General features: G+C 35.2%; 1 long non-coding RNA gene across 1 annotated transcript; it reads left to right on the forward strand.

Annotated features, from left to right (window-relative positions):
- The first annotated feature begins 1,067 nt into the window (after positions 1–1,067).
- Positions 1,068–3,440, forward strand: LOC122298381. Its single transcript, XR_006239404.1, has 2 exons — positions 1,068–1,449; positions 2,895–3,440. It is a non-coding gene; the product is annotated as an uncharacterized LOC122298381 (long non-coding RNA).
- The last annotated feature ends 3,663 nt before the right edge of the window (positions 3,441–7,103 follow it).

A 7,103-nucleotide genomic window follows, 5' to 3' on the forward strand; every position in this document is an offset into this window, starting at 1 on the left:
ATTCTTAAAAAAGTTCAAAACAAAAACAAGAGCAATACTTTATCTCACATATATATTGAAATACCACGTGTCCTACAAACCCTTCCTAGGAATATTTGATACTCTTTGACATTTAACTTGAAGACCACATCTGTCAATGACCCTAGTGTTTTTCTCCACATGCATTCATAGAAAAGAGACAAGAAGCACGCATTTAAGAGAATGAGTCGAGGCATAATAAGGCACATTTCCAGATCTCTTAAAGAGATGTGGTAGTGTTTTAATTTTTTATAAGTTTGCTCAATGATCGCATAACCTATCTACTAGTATGAACAAGATTAAGAACATATTAAAAAATATAAAATTAGAATCTTGTCCAATGTGTGCGAGTGGAATTAAGAATAGGGGCGACCACAATGGCAGCACCCATTGGTATTACATGTAACGTCTGGCCATTATGGCTGGGACTTTAAACTTGCATTGAAGTATTGGCCAAACAACCACTTCATTAATTACAAGATAAGAGGCTGGCCTTTAATGGCTAGGCAAGGGGGCACGTAAAGAGAAGCTCATGGAGAGATTCTTCTAATTCTTTCCTATTTCTTTTAGGAAGAACGTAGGAAAATAGAACTAATCTCCCTCAAATGTTGATTCTCACTAGTCTTGACATTTAAAGCTATAGAGTATGTGAGTGTTGCTCTATTTTTTACTACGTGGCACACTCTGCACTCAACGATGACGAATTCAAACAAATAACAATGGTAAAAAAGTTTGTGGAACAACCACACCCGATACAATATTTGCTGCGAGGGTAACATTGTTTCTGCTATACACTGGTCTAGAATATCTGACACATGCATTTATAGAAAAGAGACTAAGAAAGTGCATTTAAGAGAAAACAATAGCACAATTATCAAGGGTTACAATTTCTTCTTCTAGTTTGTCTAGCATGGGTTAATCCAAGGGTATGGGAAAAACATTCTTCTATTAAAAATTTGTTTAGACAAATAAGCTGTCAAACACTATTTGTAAATTTGCGTAGGTCTGACTGAGTTGGGCAAACTACACGGTTTTGATTGGATTATATAAATAGGAAAAACCTTATAACCGGTCTGGCTGCTCTTCCCATTATAATAGCCCTCCAATTATGACCCGCCACGTGTCTATTTCATTTTATAACAGATGGACCTGTTTACACCAAAGCATTCCCTATCTATGTAATTTCAGAATCCCTCATACGGCTCTAAACTCCTCTCACTCAACATCCAAATTTTATCTTCATCGGCACACACCGGCCACCTAAGAAGTCGCGGGTCACCTCCTTTCTCCATCGAAGTTTTTCACCTTCTCCTGTGCGGGTCACGTCCTCCTCTCCATTGAAGCTGTTCATCTTCTCCGGCGCGGGTCTCCTCCTCTCCATCGAAGCGGGTCACATTCACCAGCTAATTTCTTGTGATCTTCCTCTTCTTGGTCAGTCCGAAATCCTCTCCCTTAAATTCTTACCATTTGCTTGATGATAAAGTTTTGCAATTTTCACTGAATTGAACATCGAATCTTCACGTCGGGGGGATTTCTTTCTTTGTACAATTTGATTGATTGGGGAGTGTTGCATTATTTTCTTTGTACAATCTGTTGTGTTTACTTGTAAAGAGGAAGGCTAGTGAGTGCAATGATTACTGAAATGACTGTGGCAATTTTAGGCACACGAGCTGTTTGATGAAAGGCTCAGTAGAGATATTTATCATTTGTAAATGATAAATATGTTGTGATAATCATTTGCAATACTAGTTTGCTTGAAATTTCACACTTTGTTGTGTAAAAGTGCATTACTAGTTCACTTGAACATGTGCTTTTAAATTATGTTGGAGCCCACGAATTGAAACTGGCCATGATGTCCATTTTGAAAAATCTGTCCAGTTTGGCCCATTTTGAAAAGAAAAAACAAATTAAAGCACTGCATACAAAGTCATTACTCTACAAAACTATAAACTGTAATTTTCTCCATTAATCATTGTTGGTGGAAAACATTGTTGTGGACAGAGCTCAGGTCAACCCAGAGAATCTTTCAGCCAGTACTCTTGATTTTCTTATGGCACAAGTTGAGGGTAGAGAGAGAGAGAGAGAACCCCCCCAACCCCTTTTTTAGTCCCCATTGCATACCCTCCAAACGATTAATTAAAAAGACCAATACTTGAAAACGTTTAAGTTGTAGAATCTCTAGCAATATTAAGCGACCAAACACGTTTAATAATTAGATTTATTGATTTTTTTCTTGGCAAAGTTTGAAACGATGTTGAAAGTGAAATATGGTCAATTGTCATGACTTCTTTAATGGTTCATGTAAGCATGCAGCAACTAAATAATATATGAAACCACCATTAATAGAGCCTCTTAAAGTTGGTAATTCTCCATGATGTCCATTTTGAAAAATCTATCTAATTTGGTCCATTTTGAAAAGGAAAAACAAATTAAAGCACCGTATACAAAGTCATTACTCTACAAAACTATAAACTCTAATTTTCTCCATTAATCATTGTTGGTGGAAAATCATGCCATGACACAATTGCGCGCATGCACAACTAGAATGTAATTGGTCTGAAAGATAGCAAGCTCTTAGCATTATATATTCCTAGCTAGTTAGCATCATATATACAAATGCATGCATCATGCATTGATCTTTGCCATGTGAAAAACCAAACATTCTGGATATTTCTTCCATATCGATCAATTACTTCCATTTTTCCAAATTTGTCACCGTATGGAAAATTCACACATTTTGTCGGCCTGCACTAAAGATATTGCAGGATGGTTATGAATATGTCGTCCTTTTATCCACAGTACTAGAGGTTTATATGTCAGGCTAGAAATTTAATATTATTTTCTCAACATTTAAAAGTGCACGGTTGTTTTTATAGGTTCCAGCAAATGACAAGTTCAAGTACCAATATCGGTTCAAGTTCGTGGACTTCAAGAGGGAAAGACAAAGCAAGTTTGGACAGACCACTTTGCTACTGTGGCATTCCATCAAAACTCAGAATCTCTAGAAAGGGTAATAGTTTTGGCAGAAAATTTTACAATTGCCCAAACTATAAGATCAATAAACAATGTGGATTTTTTGAATGGATTGATCTTGAAAGTGAACAAAATTCATGCTGCAAGATGACGTTGGAGTTAGCTCAATGAATGAATGAGAGGTTATTTCACGAACATGTGACGAAGGAACAAGCCAAATATAAAGCAATGGAGAAAAAGTATAATGCTACCTTGAAAGTCTTGTTGATATCGTGGTTGTTTTTTATTGCGATTTATGCTGTAATTTTTATGTATCCCAAAAACCAAAATGTATGTTGGGCAGTGCCTCGACTCATGTAAGCTATTTTAGCTTTGGACAACTGATTGTAATGAACATGTGATGTAATTAGTATGGTTTTATGAATTTAATGAACATGTGCTTTTCTTTATTGTTTTGGAATGTCTTGCAATGGAATGAATATGTAATAGACAGGTTTTAAAGTGACTTTTTACAGGGTATGGGGCAAAAGTCCAATATTATGGACAACTTTTGCAATAACTACATAAGGCCAAAAATTAGATACACAAAGTATTCAAGAATGCCTCTTGCATTTCAAAATTCATGTTCAAAATTACCTCTTTCCATCCACAATTAAATATTCAGAATTACAGAAGTTCAAAAAAACTATAAAACAAAGAAGAAAAACAAAAAAAAAAAAAAATACATAATTTCAAAACACTTGGCTCCAAATACATAAGTTCAAGCCAAACACTCTGGAATACATAAGTTCAAAACAATTGGCTCCAAATACATAAGTTCAATCCAACCACTCTGGAATACATAAGTTCAAAACACTTGGCTCCAAATACATAAGTTCAATCCAACTACTCTGGAATAGAATCTATAGCTTTTTCTCCACAAAAACTTCATACTTGCTTTTTCCACAAGCACATCACAACGGACCTACCACATTAAGTTTTAACCAAATAATTACATTAAGCTTAATTTACCAAATATAAGCAACTATAATATCACAAAAAAAAATATTATAGACATACATAAGCAAATTTTGTTTAAGGATCCAAGTTTTGGCAATCGACCTCAGGTGTATGTCCAATATCCCTACATAAACAACAACAAATACCATAAAGTTTAGATCTTTGATTAAAAATGAATAAACCATGAAGACTAAAAAGCTAAAATATCTCATTGAAGGACAGTTATTCCTAGCATGTCCTTCCATTTTACAAATGCCACAACGCCTTTTCTTTGTTGGTTGCGTCTCTTTTGAGTTTTTCGCTCTCAAAGATTTTGGGCGCCCTTTCGTTGGCACCCGTGGAGGGTCTTGTAGCGTGAGACAATTTGAGTTCTTACAACATTTTGTGAGTTAATTGACTCCCCTCCACCTAGGTAATCTGTATCTTCAATATCAACATGATGGTCCATCAATTCTAGCTCTTTTGTGACCTTCTCTAAGGCAAGGGAGACATGGTTAAGTTTTTTTGTTGACTTGGAGGCAAGTTCTACAATGTTGTAAAATTGCATCATCAACTTGCTTTTTATCATTGCTGGATTATCTTGTGCCATTACATACCCTTCAGGAATAGATATCTCAATAATAGGTCGACTCTTAGCATTCACAGTCCATCTTTCTAGAACATAATGCCGTGACAAACTATCTAATTTAAATTTCTTGATGAATACACATAGGATATGTCTACAGAGAATTCCCACAAACTCAAACATATGGCATGTACATGTCGCCTTTTCTTGACCACTCTCCAATGTCACATAATAGATAGGGGTTTCTTTACCCTGAGTATCAACCCTATGTCTTGCTTTCACAATCACTTCGACATTTGGTTGACTTGTATCGTTGGCTATTGAAAAGTTCATCTTGAAATTTCATAAAAGACTTCCTTGTGTAGACTATGGTTGTCTCTTCTTCAATTTTGTGACCCGTTTTTAATATTGCCCGTGTAGATTTTGTTAGCACATCCTTTTCTTTTTCTTTTTAAAGTAACATGCATCTAATGCTTTCTCATATTAATGCACAAAGTCACTCACCATCGTGCTTGAACGAACATAATCCTTAAAAAACTTATTCATGCTTTCACTCATTTGAGTTGTTGACATGCCTGCACAAAATATTGAATGCAAGTAAGCCAAAACCCACTTCTCACGTCGGTTATAAAGACCTTGCAGCCAAGCATTATCTCCTAGCTCATACTTCACTAATATAAAACTCCATGCCTGCTCAAATTCCTCAGTTGTAATTGTTTCATGAATACAATGACAAAAATCTTTACCAAAGTCTGGAAATCTATTATACGCATGAGCCAAATGTTCGGGAAATTTTTGTAAAATATGCCACAAGCACAACCTATGAGTTGTATTTGGGAGTACCTCTACAATGGCTTTCGCCATAGCTTTGTCATCATTAGTAATTATGGTTGAATGGGCACACCCAAGTATTGCCTCTTGCCATGTTCTCAATAACCAAACATAGGATTTGGTTGTTTCGTTAACTAACAGAGGACAACCAAACATGATGGTTTGGTGATGATGGTTAACTCCAGAAAATTGCACAAAGGGCATCTTATACATATTTGTCAAATATGTAGCATCGAATGTGACAACATCCACAAAATATTGGTACGCCGCCCTTGATCTCGCATCTGCCCAAAAACAACTTCCCATACACCCATTCTCATCAACTTGCATGGAGTACACAAATCCAAGTTCTTTGCATTGTCGATCAAGAAAATACGCATATAACCTTTGAGCATCTCCCTCTTCAAATAATTTTTTCCTTTTATTTCCTAAGTAATTTTCCACATCTTTCCCAATACAACCAATATTAAAGTCGCCCCTTGATTCTTTACTCAACACCAATATTATCTTCATTGTCGGTACACCGGACTCATTCAAAGTCATAATGAGTTTTTTTTTTATATGACTCCCCTATGTCCACGGAGAAAACTAGTACTTCTCGGTGTAAGTAGAGCATGATTATATTCCATCACAAACTTACATACTATTCACTTTTCACTCTATTTTTTTTATCTCCATTATTGCTTTACATCTAATCTTTGTTTCTGCAGTTTCTGGAATTGTTCTTTCTACATGTTTGCTCATTTCCCGTCGAAATCCTTTCCTTGAGCAAACATAATCTACTGCAATAAGTTTTTTCTCATCTTTCGACAATCGAGTATGATTGGTACGAATGACAAAACATTTTCTTCTTGCATACGCCTTATAAAATGTTTGGGCATCTTCTATGTCATCAAATTACATACCGATGAATGGCTCCAATAAACCACTACTCGAAGAAGAAATCAAATCCACTCCATCATCCACACAGACTCCATCTTCCACATTCACATCAACATCCACACGAACTTCATCTTCCACATTCACAACATCTTCTACATTCACATCTTCGACATCTTCACCTTCTACACGTGTGACTCGACATCATCTCAACATCATCACTATCGGAGCTCCAAAATTTATCCTTTGTTACAAAATAAAAAACACAAAATAATGGTTAACACAAAATTTGATTCAGCTAATTTCAAAAGAAAAAAAAAATCTGTAACTCACATGGATTTCATAGCAAATCAATGGTTATATTCTATAATTTACAGAAAAAAAAATTCAGATGTATACAAAATCAATCTGGACTCCAAAATTCAAAAAGTAAAAGATAATAACAAAAAACCTAAAAATGACTCAAACTAAAATAAAGGAAGATCACTCTAATTCATGTCTTCTAATTTCAGAAAAATCTGAATTATTGGGCATTGCAGATTAAAAAAAAAAATACTCCTAATAGAAAAAATTTGGTATTTACACTCAATGCATTTCTAGTTATTGGGCATTGCAAAACTTTACCCATGCTTCCCTTCAATTCAGGTTTGGACAGGGAGACCAAACTTAATTTGTAAGCTAAAATACAGCACAATGAGTTAATTTGTCCTTTACTTTATGCAATTTCTGATTTACAAAAAAATCATTTTATGCTTCTAATAGTCCTTGCAAATATAATAAACAAGGTTAGTGGATTTGTGTACAGGTAAAGTTTGCAAAGTGACCAACGTGACAACAT

The sequence above is a fragment of the Carya illinoinensis genome, chromosome 16, assembly GCF_018687715.1.
Source record: "Carya illinoinensis cultivar Pawnee chromosome 16, C.illinoinensisPawnee_v1, whole genome shotgun sequence".
Taxonomy (NCBI): domain Eukaryota; kingdom Viridiplantae; phylum Streptophyta; class Magnoliopsida; order Fagales; family Juglandaceae; genus Carya; species Carya illinoinensis.